At 38.6% G+C, this 10,197-nt stretch overlaps 1 non-coding gene across 1 annotated transcript; it reads right to left on the minus strand.

Annotated features, from left to right (window-relative positions):
* Positions 1-4,143: 4,143 nt before the first annotated feature.
* LOC143656697 (U6 spliceosomal RNA) lies at positions 4,144-4,250 on the minus strand. Its single transcript, XR_013162600.1, has one exon. It is a non-coding gene; the product is annotated as a U6 spliceosomal RNA (small nuclear RNA).
* Positions 4,251-10,197: the final 5,947 nt, after the last annotated feature.

Here is a 10,197-nt window from a genome sequence, read left to right on the forward strand (position 1 = left end):
TGGTGGACCCAAAGTGACAGGTAGAGAAAAAGTTGAAGCGTGGCAGCTCTTTTTATCAGCTTCCCCCTCCACATTTTCTGTCCTACTGCTCCTCAGCTCAATCAAGCCTTGGTTTCCTCCAGCGAGTTTCCCACATATCAGCCCTTTTGCCCCACAGTAAGTGGTGGCACCTGAGCTGGGTACTTATAGACAATTGCTAACATGGTTCAATAAAACAACGGAGGACATCAAGAGAAAAGAAAACCAGGGAACCAGAAACAGCATCTCCAAAACAGGAAAGGCAATAAGAATTCCCAGAATGACGGCAAAAGGGAAGTACTAGAAGCATTCAGCAGCAGTGTAGCTTACGTTGTCTCCACCGGGGGTAAAAACAGGTCTGATAACTTACAGGTTTAACCATGTGGAAACTTGTGTTGAGAGAAATTTTACAAAATCCTTGGAGGACTTAGGAGGATCCAGTCAGGTTAAAGGAAAGCAGGCTAAAGAAGAGGAAAAAAGAAACAATTATTAACTCAATAAAAAATAAAATATTGTACATGAAATAGATATGACAAAAAGCCACTCCTTTATGTACAAAAATCCTTACAGTAAATATCATATCTAGTGGTAAAATATTAATCACATTATCCTTGAAATCACAAATGAGATGAAAATGTTTGCCATCATCTCACCTATTCAATCATGAACTAGAAATCTCAGTCAGTGCAATAATGCAAGGAAAAGAAATAAAAGGTATAAGGATTTGAGGGGGTAAAGATTAATGTCATAATTTGAAGACAATTAAAATTGTGTAAATAAAAAATCCAAAAGTACATATGTAAAATATTAGAAATATTAGAAAATTTAGGAAAATCTCTGAACACAAAGCTGATATAAAATATCCATTATATTTCTGTTCATTAGCACAACAATGGGAAAATGAAATTTTAAAAATTCTACCTTTTACAACACTATCAAAATCAAATGCTGGGGGGTGGGCAATGGTGTCTCAGTGGCAAAATTTTCACCTGCCATGCCGGAGACCCGGGTTTAATTACTGGAGCCTGCCCATGCCAAAATAAATAAATAAATAAATAAATAATAAAATACTATGAAAATGATTTAACACTTCTACCTAGAATGCATTTTTGAAAGAAAATTAAAGATGACCCACGTAAATAGTAAAATATATTATGTTTGTAGATTGGAAAACTCAGTATCATAAAAATTTCAGATCCCCCCAAACTGATCTATAGATTCAATGCAACGCCAGCTAAAATTCCAGCAGATTCTGTTCTCGCTGTTGATATTGAGAAGCTGCTTCAAAAATTTACATGGGCATACAAAGACCTAACAATACTCAAGGCAATCTTGTAGAAGAGTAATGTTAGAGGACTCAACAGATAGCCTGTGTAAAGGTTAATATTAAGATTAATATTAAGCCACAGGACTGAAGGCAGTGTGGAGTAGATGCAAGAGTAGACATAAAGAAAAACGAAACAAAATAGAGCCCAGAAACAGACCCACAAATTTACAAACTGCTGATATACAAAGGAAGCCCCACTGTAATGCAGTAAGAAAGGAAAATCTTTCAATGGTACTGACGAGGAAGGAAGGAAGAAGGAAGGAAGGGAGGGAGGGAGGGAGGGAGGGAAGGAGGGGGAGGGGATAAGGGAAGGAAAGAGAAGGGAAGGGACAGATTGAGAATGTAACAAAGAAACAATATTTAGGGTTCTGCTGTGGACAGCTACTATGATAAACTACAGACAAGGTGCAGTTTTTGATCCCAAGAAATTAACTCATTGCATCTGTGTTGTTTTTAAGGCCATTTTGGTTTTTGCAGAAAAAGGGACCAGCAAGAATATGAAATATTCTCAGATAAGGGTGATTCTGGAAGCATTTGGTGGCCTTGCTGTATTGGATTTTGGTAGAGCTTTTGGCGAGTTCTAGCAGTTCTAAAACTTGCTACTCCTAAAGCATTCTTGGTTCCTGATGATACTGAAAGAAATACTATTTATTCTATTATTTTTAGAATGGCATTTAAAGGGCAAATGTGGTATAAATCAGCACAATTAAATTCCATATATAGCAGAAATCTTATTACTTTATTGTGTTTTTCTGAAAGCAATACTCTCATGCACTCATTTTAGTTTAATTCAGTAAGACTATTTTTCTATCATTTAAACCATTTATTGAAGCAATAAGAAATGTTATTTCATTCCATATTTAAGGTCCTAGAAAGAACGGTTTCTGTTCTCTTCCCCTCATTCCCAATCCTATCAAATGCTGGTTTGAGAACATATCAAAAGAAGGGTAGACTTCCAAAAGAATACGGTATAAATGATTCTGATTGTACTTTACTCAAATTCATAAAATTAACTTTGAAACCCTCTTGAATCTCCCCATAATTCAAATTCTAGCACCCACTACAGTGCCATGCTCCCTACAGGCATTCAATAAATGTTAATTGAACTGAATTTAAATTTAATTTGAAGGCTTCAAGGGAACTGAATTTCCCACTTTTTTGTAGCTTTTGCTTTACACCAAGGAGCCTTTTCCCTGAATGTATTGTAAATTAATTTTAGAACTTAATGTCTAAATGAAGGCGAAGCAACTCAATACACAGCTTGAAAAAGCTGATAATAAAATGTCTCCCTGTGATAATCAAACTGCTTTCGTACCATTGCAATAATTCTCTTCAGCAGAAAATCAAATGGATAATAGTGTATGTGTTTAGAGTATTGTATAGTCATCGCAATAATAGCTCTTTTAAACCATGTTGTGAAGCAAAGTGCTATTGAGTATTTCATCAATTCTCATTAAAGTTTTCTTGGAGAATACTCATGGAAGCCCTATGCAACCAATTGCATTTATAAAAGCCACTAACTACTCGAATTGGCTTTTATGTAATCTGAAATGCTAACGACAGACCTCAGTGCTTTTCTTGATGGTACAGAGCCCATTGCCTCTATCTTTGTCTGCACTTGATTTTAACCTTTTTTGTACTTGATTTTAATTTTAATGAGTAGCTAATTTTCCAGAAATATGAACTGAACTTGAAAAGGAAATTCTGAACATCCAGAGGGCTGTTGAAGGAAACATCTCTCTAGCTCTTCCGAGTTCTTGTTAGGGATCCTCAAATCTATTGTTTCTCCCCCTCAAAGTATCAGGGAATGAGAGCAAAGAGAGAACGTGTTCTTGCATGGAGGGGAGAGGAAGGAGTAGAGGACCTCCACATGGCCCTTTGAGGATGTGAACAGGACAAAATTGTGGTTAGAGAGAATTCCCCACACTGGGCTTTCTGGTTCCAAGTCCACACAGAAGAAAACTGTTCATAGGCAAGGCAGTGACAGCAGTCTGTGACTTGGAAAAGAAGTAGGAAAAAAAGCCTTAGTTAGACATCCCTACCGCTTTTACAAGATTTATTGTATATAACATCCAGAGATTCACTACCTCAAATAGATAAAAAAAGAGAGAGAAAATATATATATATAATTGAGATATGTCCAAAACTCAGTGAATGGCTTCTCTTCTTAACCCAAATTTACTTAAAGCAGTCTCAAAAGCAAATTCAACTCCACAAACAGATTTACTAAAAATTGGGTGAGGAGTCGGGAATGGTTTTGTGGCTTATGATAAGGAAAAGCGACTTAAAAATCCCTATTAAATATCTCTGTGGTCCCCTCCTATGGTAGCCCGCCCCCCAGTAGGCCCCGTACTTCCCGGCATCCACGCTCTTGTGTGATGCCCTCCCGCACTGAATCAGAGCTGGTGTGGAGTGGTCAACAGTCCACCAGGGAAATGTGTGTGACTTCTAAGGCTAGGTCATAAAATGAATTATAGCTTCCACCTTGACTTCTCGGTTTGCTTACTCTGGGGGGAAGCCCTCTGCCACGTCATGGGGACTCTCAAGCAGCCTCATGAGTGGACCACACAGAGAGGAACCGAGGTCTCCAGCCAACAGGAAGCACTAATTACCAGCTATACCAATGGGTCATCCAGCCCAATAAAACTTTCAGATGACTGCAACCCCAGCCAGCATATACTGCAACTGCAGGCGAAACCCCAAGAGAGAACTGCCCAGGTAAACCATTCCTGAATTCCTGATCCACGTGTCTGTGAAGATATCAAACAACTGTTTTTTTATTTTATTTTATTTTTTAAAAAAATATGGAATGCTTCACGAGTTTGCATGTCATCCTTGCACAGGGGCCATGCTAATCTTCTCTGTATTGTTTCAATTTTAGTATATGTGCTGGCAAAGCGAGCACTCAGACAACTATTTTATGTCCCTAAGTTTTGGGGTAATTGGTATGCAACATTAGATAACTAGAACACCTCCCATCGCCAAAATTCCTCTTCAGCGGCTACCTTCATTTTCTTGGTCTTTTCCCACGTGACTTCTATGCACCTTTTTCTGCCCTCTGAATCTTCAGAAGTAACACTACTCTCCCCTACCTGTCCCTCTATCTATGCCTTTTTCATGCAGAAAAAATTTAATTCTTTCATGTCTTCTCACTCTTCTCAGGAGACACAACTATTCTTTCTCTTAATAATCGTATTCATTTTCTTTAATAACATCACATAATTTCCTCAGTCCAAGTAATTTATTTGCTTTACATACAGAAGTTATAGATCTCACTTTCTTAAATTGAGACTCAAATTGGGCATCAGAGAGGTAATATATAGATAGCACTTGCAGAGCTAAACTTTCATAAAAAAAAAAAGACTGCACTTTATATCCAGCTCATTAAATAAAATCTAAAAATAAATCAAGTGGTTTCATCTCATTACACCTAAAAAATAAACAAACACAAGGGAGAGTTCTTTTCATAGTATATATATTTTTTGTGCCTAATTTTTCAGCATTATAGTCAGTTAAGAAATGTTCTTTCAATTACCCTTATTCTTTTGAGCATTTTGTGCCTTTCTATGCAATAATTGCCAAGCCTCAAGAAAAATAATTTTGCCCAAATGATGGCTCACTTTCACAATAGTTGAAATTATCTGCTGAAATTTTGTTTTGGGTATTGTAGACTTTCTGAAAGAAAAATAAATCTTCATTTTTCTCTAAGACATTTAATGTTTTCTTTTGGTTCCATTGTACTATGCTATTTCCAAATGCATCTCACTTTTAAAAGTACTTGTAGAAAGAAGAAGAACTTCTATTTAAACACTCTGTGAAAATATATTAGCATTGGGGGTGTGTGAGGGTAATTCAGGGTAGAATTCTCACCTGCCATGAGGGAGACCCGGGTTCGATTCCCGACCCATGCACTTCACAAACAAACAAACAAACGAAACAAACAAACAAAGTCAACAAATGGTGCTGCAATAATGTGATATTCACATGGAAACAGAATGAAATGTGACCCCACCATACAGCATACAAAAAAATAAAAAACATATTAGCATTCTAGCCATAATTTTTTTTGGCATGAGCAGGCATCGGGAATTGCACCAGGGTCTCTGGCATGGAAGGTGAGAACTCTGCCACTGAGCCACCGTGGCCCACCCAGTCTTAAATTTGTAAGATGCTACTTCCCAAGTTTACTTCCAAAATTACCTATCTTTAGAAATTAAGAGAACTTGCTGATTCTCTAATTTCTCCCATCTCTTTGTGAAATCCTCTCAGCCTTTGGTCTCCCAGAGCAGTTTCCAAATTCCCATAGCAAGTATTGCCCCCTGCATCATTCCATGATCTATGTCACTTTACTTCTTTACTGTTGTGTTTTTTCATTCCACTCCAGAGAAAGAAAACTTGACTGTCTTGGTTGATAAGTCCTATGCAAAGCCTGAAATTAGGAAGTTTGTCATTTTTTCTAAATCTCTCTTATTTCTGTTAAGAAAAAAAGGTGTTCTTTATTTTGCAGGAAATGACAGTCTTCTGTTTGTTAACAGTTAACATGTAATTAAAATCAAATAATGATTCCATGGGCTTATATCATGCGTTTATAAATAAACTCAAAGAGACATTTTGGAATCGTTTTAATTCATTCTCAATGCTCTCATTAGTTTCCACAGTTTCACCTACATTCTATGTTGTTGTCGTAGGCAAGATCAAGAATCATTCCGCTGGCATTTCAAAGAGAGAAAAACTGGGTCCTGTAAGTTTCCCTCAGTATTTGTGTATTTGTGGTCACCCCATGTTTAGGTTGCCCAAGTTGCCTGTCTGCAATATACCAGGAATGGAATGGCTTTTATAAAGGGAATTTATTAAGCTGTAAGTTTACAGTTCTAAAACCATGAAAAACATTCTAATTAAGGCACCAACAAGAAGTTACCATCACTCAAGAAAGGCTCGTGCCATCTAGAACACCTCTGTCAGCTGGGAAGTCATGAGGCTGGCATCTGCTGGGGTCTTTCACTTCTGGACACCTCTGTCAGTTGGGAAAGCACATGATGACGTCTTCGAGCTTTCTCTGCTGGTTTCTCATTTCATAAGGCTTCCTCAGGGGGACACTTTCCTTCTGCATCTCCAAAGGTGTTGGCTGTGTGGGCTCCAACACTTTTTCCAAAATGGTGCCCTCTTAAAGGACCAGTAAGCAACCCCACCTTGAATGGGTGGAGACACATCTCCATGGAAACCATCCAATCAAAAGGTACCTCCCAACACTGGGTGGGTCACATCTCCATGGAAACAACTTAATCCAAAGATCCAACCCAGCAATTCTGAATCAAGGTTAAAGAACATGGTTTTTCTGGGATACACAACAGTTTCAAACTAGCAAAACTCCCTTTTTCTGTTACATGAAAACCATCTACTGAATTCATATGTGTCTTATGAAAATTCATATGCCTGTAATGGTAAATTCAAGAGTAGCAATCACCATGGGATGGATCCCAAAATTACTTTTAAAAAGGACCAAAAAATGTTAGCAGGTTTGATCAAGAAAAGAAATGTGAAGATGGGGGGCGAGGCAGAGATATCAATCAAAACAATCACATGAAGAGAGGAGCAAAATACTTTAAGATTTTCGGTGAGCAAGTGTCTAGAACAGTGTCACAATGGCTATTGAGCCATCTGTGGCTATCGAGCATTGGAAATATGGCTAGTGCAACAAATGAACAACATTTTAAGTTTTATTTAATTTTAACAAATATAAGCTTAAAATAGCCACTCACAGCTAGGAATCACTATATTGGTCAATGGAGATTTAGAAGCCAAAAGAGACCTTGTTTTTCCTCAGTGCCTACGAGTGTCTGGGAGAAAATGGTTCTGACCTAGAGAGGCTGGATGATGAAGAAAAGAGAGCCCAAGACTAAACATAGAAAAACCCTGTGTTCTAGCCCCCAGTTGCTCCATGAATGTGAACAAGTTACTTAGCTCTTTGTTTCCTATCTGTGAAGTGAGGGGGGGTAATTATCTGCCTATCCCATTTCACACGTTTGCTTTAATACTCCAAATGAGGTCACCTGCAGGAAAGTTCCTTAAAATTGTAATACATAATCATCCAGATTTACTCAGATTTACAGAAATGCAAATTTAAGCAATGGGACCTTATTTTCTTTTCAAACCTTCACATTGGCATAGATAAAAATGTTTTAACTGTAGGTCAGCAAAGATGAAGGGAAATAGGCACTCCCCGTCACCTGATGTTCATAGTGTAAATGTGCTAGTTTCATATTTTTAAACACAAATACAATTCATATATTCCTTGTCCCCGGAATTCCTCTATTAGGAATCTGCCTTAAAGATATTGTCATGGTCAGGTTCATGTGTCAACTTGGCCAAGTTGTGGTACTTGTTTGTCTGGCTGGGCAAGTACTGGCCTGTCTGTTGCAATGAGGACATTTCATAGAATTAGATCATGAGCGCCTCAGCTGCCTCCACAGCTGATTCCATTTGTAACCAGCCAAAGGGGAGTGTCTTCTGCAATGAGTAATGCTTAATCCAATCATAGGAAGCCTTTTAAGGAGGATTCAGGAAAGACAGATTCTATTCCTGCCTGGGCTGGCAAGCCTCTCCTGTGAAGTTCGTCCAGACCCTCTATCAGAGTCATAGGATTCACAGCCTGCCCTGCGGATTTTGGACTCTCCATTCCCGTGGTCACATGAGACACTTTTATAAATTTTATATTTGCAAGTGTTCCCTGTTGATTCTGTTTCTCTAGAGAACCCTCACTAATACAGATATACTCACAAAACTATACCATAATATAGTTACAGGGACATTCATTTTATTTGTATAAAAGTTAAAAAAAATTAGAAACAAATTATTCAATAGCACCTCAATGATTTAACACATGCATACTATGCAATCATTAAACAAGAATTGGTTAGATCTGTTTGTGCTGATTTTTAAAAATCCCTGAAATACAGTATTAAGTGAAATCTGATGCAGAACAGTAAGATCCTGTTTGTGACATTTAAAAAGTATATATATCTGGTATATTTGTAGCTATATGCCTAAAAATGAATCTGGAAGGTGACCTACAGCAGAGAGACTAATTCATTTTTTTAAATCATTCTGTTCTACTAAATAGGCAGTATGTATGTAGAACTTTTATTGAAAAATGAAAAAATTTGCAAAGTTCTGGAAGTAGTAATAGAACACCAGGATGATGTAACAACCATTCACTCAGTCATTCTGCTCTGAAATATAAGTCCCATAGTTATTCACAGTTGAAATATCCAATCCTTCCTAAGTAATAGAGGCTTCCCCATTGTTTCCTTGGACATAGAGTTGTCTGGCTATTAACTAATGTCCAATAATGATCTGTAAATTAGTAGATTCATTACATGTTCAGCTTCTGCCTCTAAACTAATGGTTTGTTTAATGAATGGCTGATGCTTCCATTAGAAGCTCTTTTGTTTCTAAATAACATTTGTTGGAGTTTGGCAAGTGCCCCAGGATGGAGCTGGGTGGTTGGCTGAGCCTAACACCTCCAGTGAGTGAGCATGGACCGACAGCTGGTGGCAGTAGGAGGGGGACTGTGGGAGAAGGCCCCCAGATTCTGAAAGCTCAGGGGAAACTGCATCATAGAACAAGCCTACAGCTTAAATGCTTGCTTTTGTTGACCTGCGACTGCCATTCATTCATTCATCCATTCATTCATTCAGTAGGTATTTACGGGGCACCTACTATGTGCGATAATGTTCTAGGTACTGGAGATGACAAAAAAAAGAAAACTCTGCCTCATGGTGCTTGCATTCTAGTGAGGTGATGAATACATTAAGCAATTTAAAAGTAGTTCATTTAGACTGCCAGATGGTGATAAGTGCAGGAGGGTAATAAAGCAGGAAAGGGTGCAATTATACAGAAGGTGGTTAGGAAAGTCTTGCCTGAGGTGGGCTTTGAGTGAATAGCTGAAAGTGATGGAGACAGCCATGAAGAAGTGAGGAGAAGAATGCTCCAGACAAAGGGAGCTGCAGGGGAAAAGCTCTTCGATAGGGGTGTGCCTGGAATGTTTGGAGAACAGCAAGGGAGCAAGTGATTAGGAAGATGAGGTAAGAAAATGTACCTGGATGGAAAAGGTGAGTCCACATCAGCTAAGGCTTTACAGGCCATTGCAGGCTTTCTGTCTAGATAAGATTAAAAGGAGCAACTTGACTTACATTTTTAAAAGAGTGACTCTAGTTCAGTGGTTCCTAACTAAGGGTAATTTTGCTCCCCTCTGCCCCCAATCAGGTGACATTTAGCAAGGTCTGGAGACATCTTTGATTGCATGACTTGGAGAGGTTGTGCTCCTGGCATTTAGTGAGTAGAGACCAGGGACGCTGCTAAATGCGCTACAGGGCACAGAACAACTCCCCACTACAAAGAATTATCTGGTCCAAAATGTCACTAGTGCCCAGGCTGAGAAACCCTGAACTGAGTTGTGAGTAGAACATAAGGCAGGCAGGGGAGAAAGCAGGGAAAGCAGACAAGAGGTTATCGATATAAACCAGGTGAGGCAGCATGGCTTAAACCAACTGGTAGAGGTGATGAGAAGTGGATTGATTCCATATGGTTTTTTTGTTTTGTTTTGTTAACATGGGCAGGTTCTGGGAACCGAACCTGGTCTCTCCAGCACAGCAGGCAATAATTCTGCCACTGAGCCACCAGTGCACCGCCCTCCACATGATTTTTGAGCATCAATTCCATAAAACTTGTAAGTGATTGGCAGTAGGATATGGAAGAGAAGAGTCAAAGGTTTGGGTTTTACTTGGCTTTTCAATCCTTATCTTCTCCTAATCCCGAATTTCTTCACACACCATATGTTTCAAGCCTTCCTA

This window comes from Tamandua tetradactyla, chromosome 14 (assembly GCF_023851605.1).
Source record: "Tamandua tetradactyla isolate mTamTet1 chromosome 14, mTamTet1.pri, whole genome shotgun sequence".
NCBI classification, from domain to species: domain Eukaryota; kingdom Metazoa; phylum Chordata; class Mammalia; order Pilosa; family Myrmecophagidae; genus Tamandua; species Tamandua tetradactyla.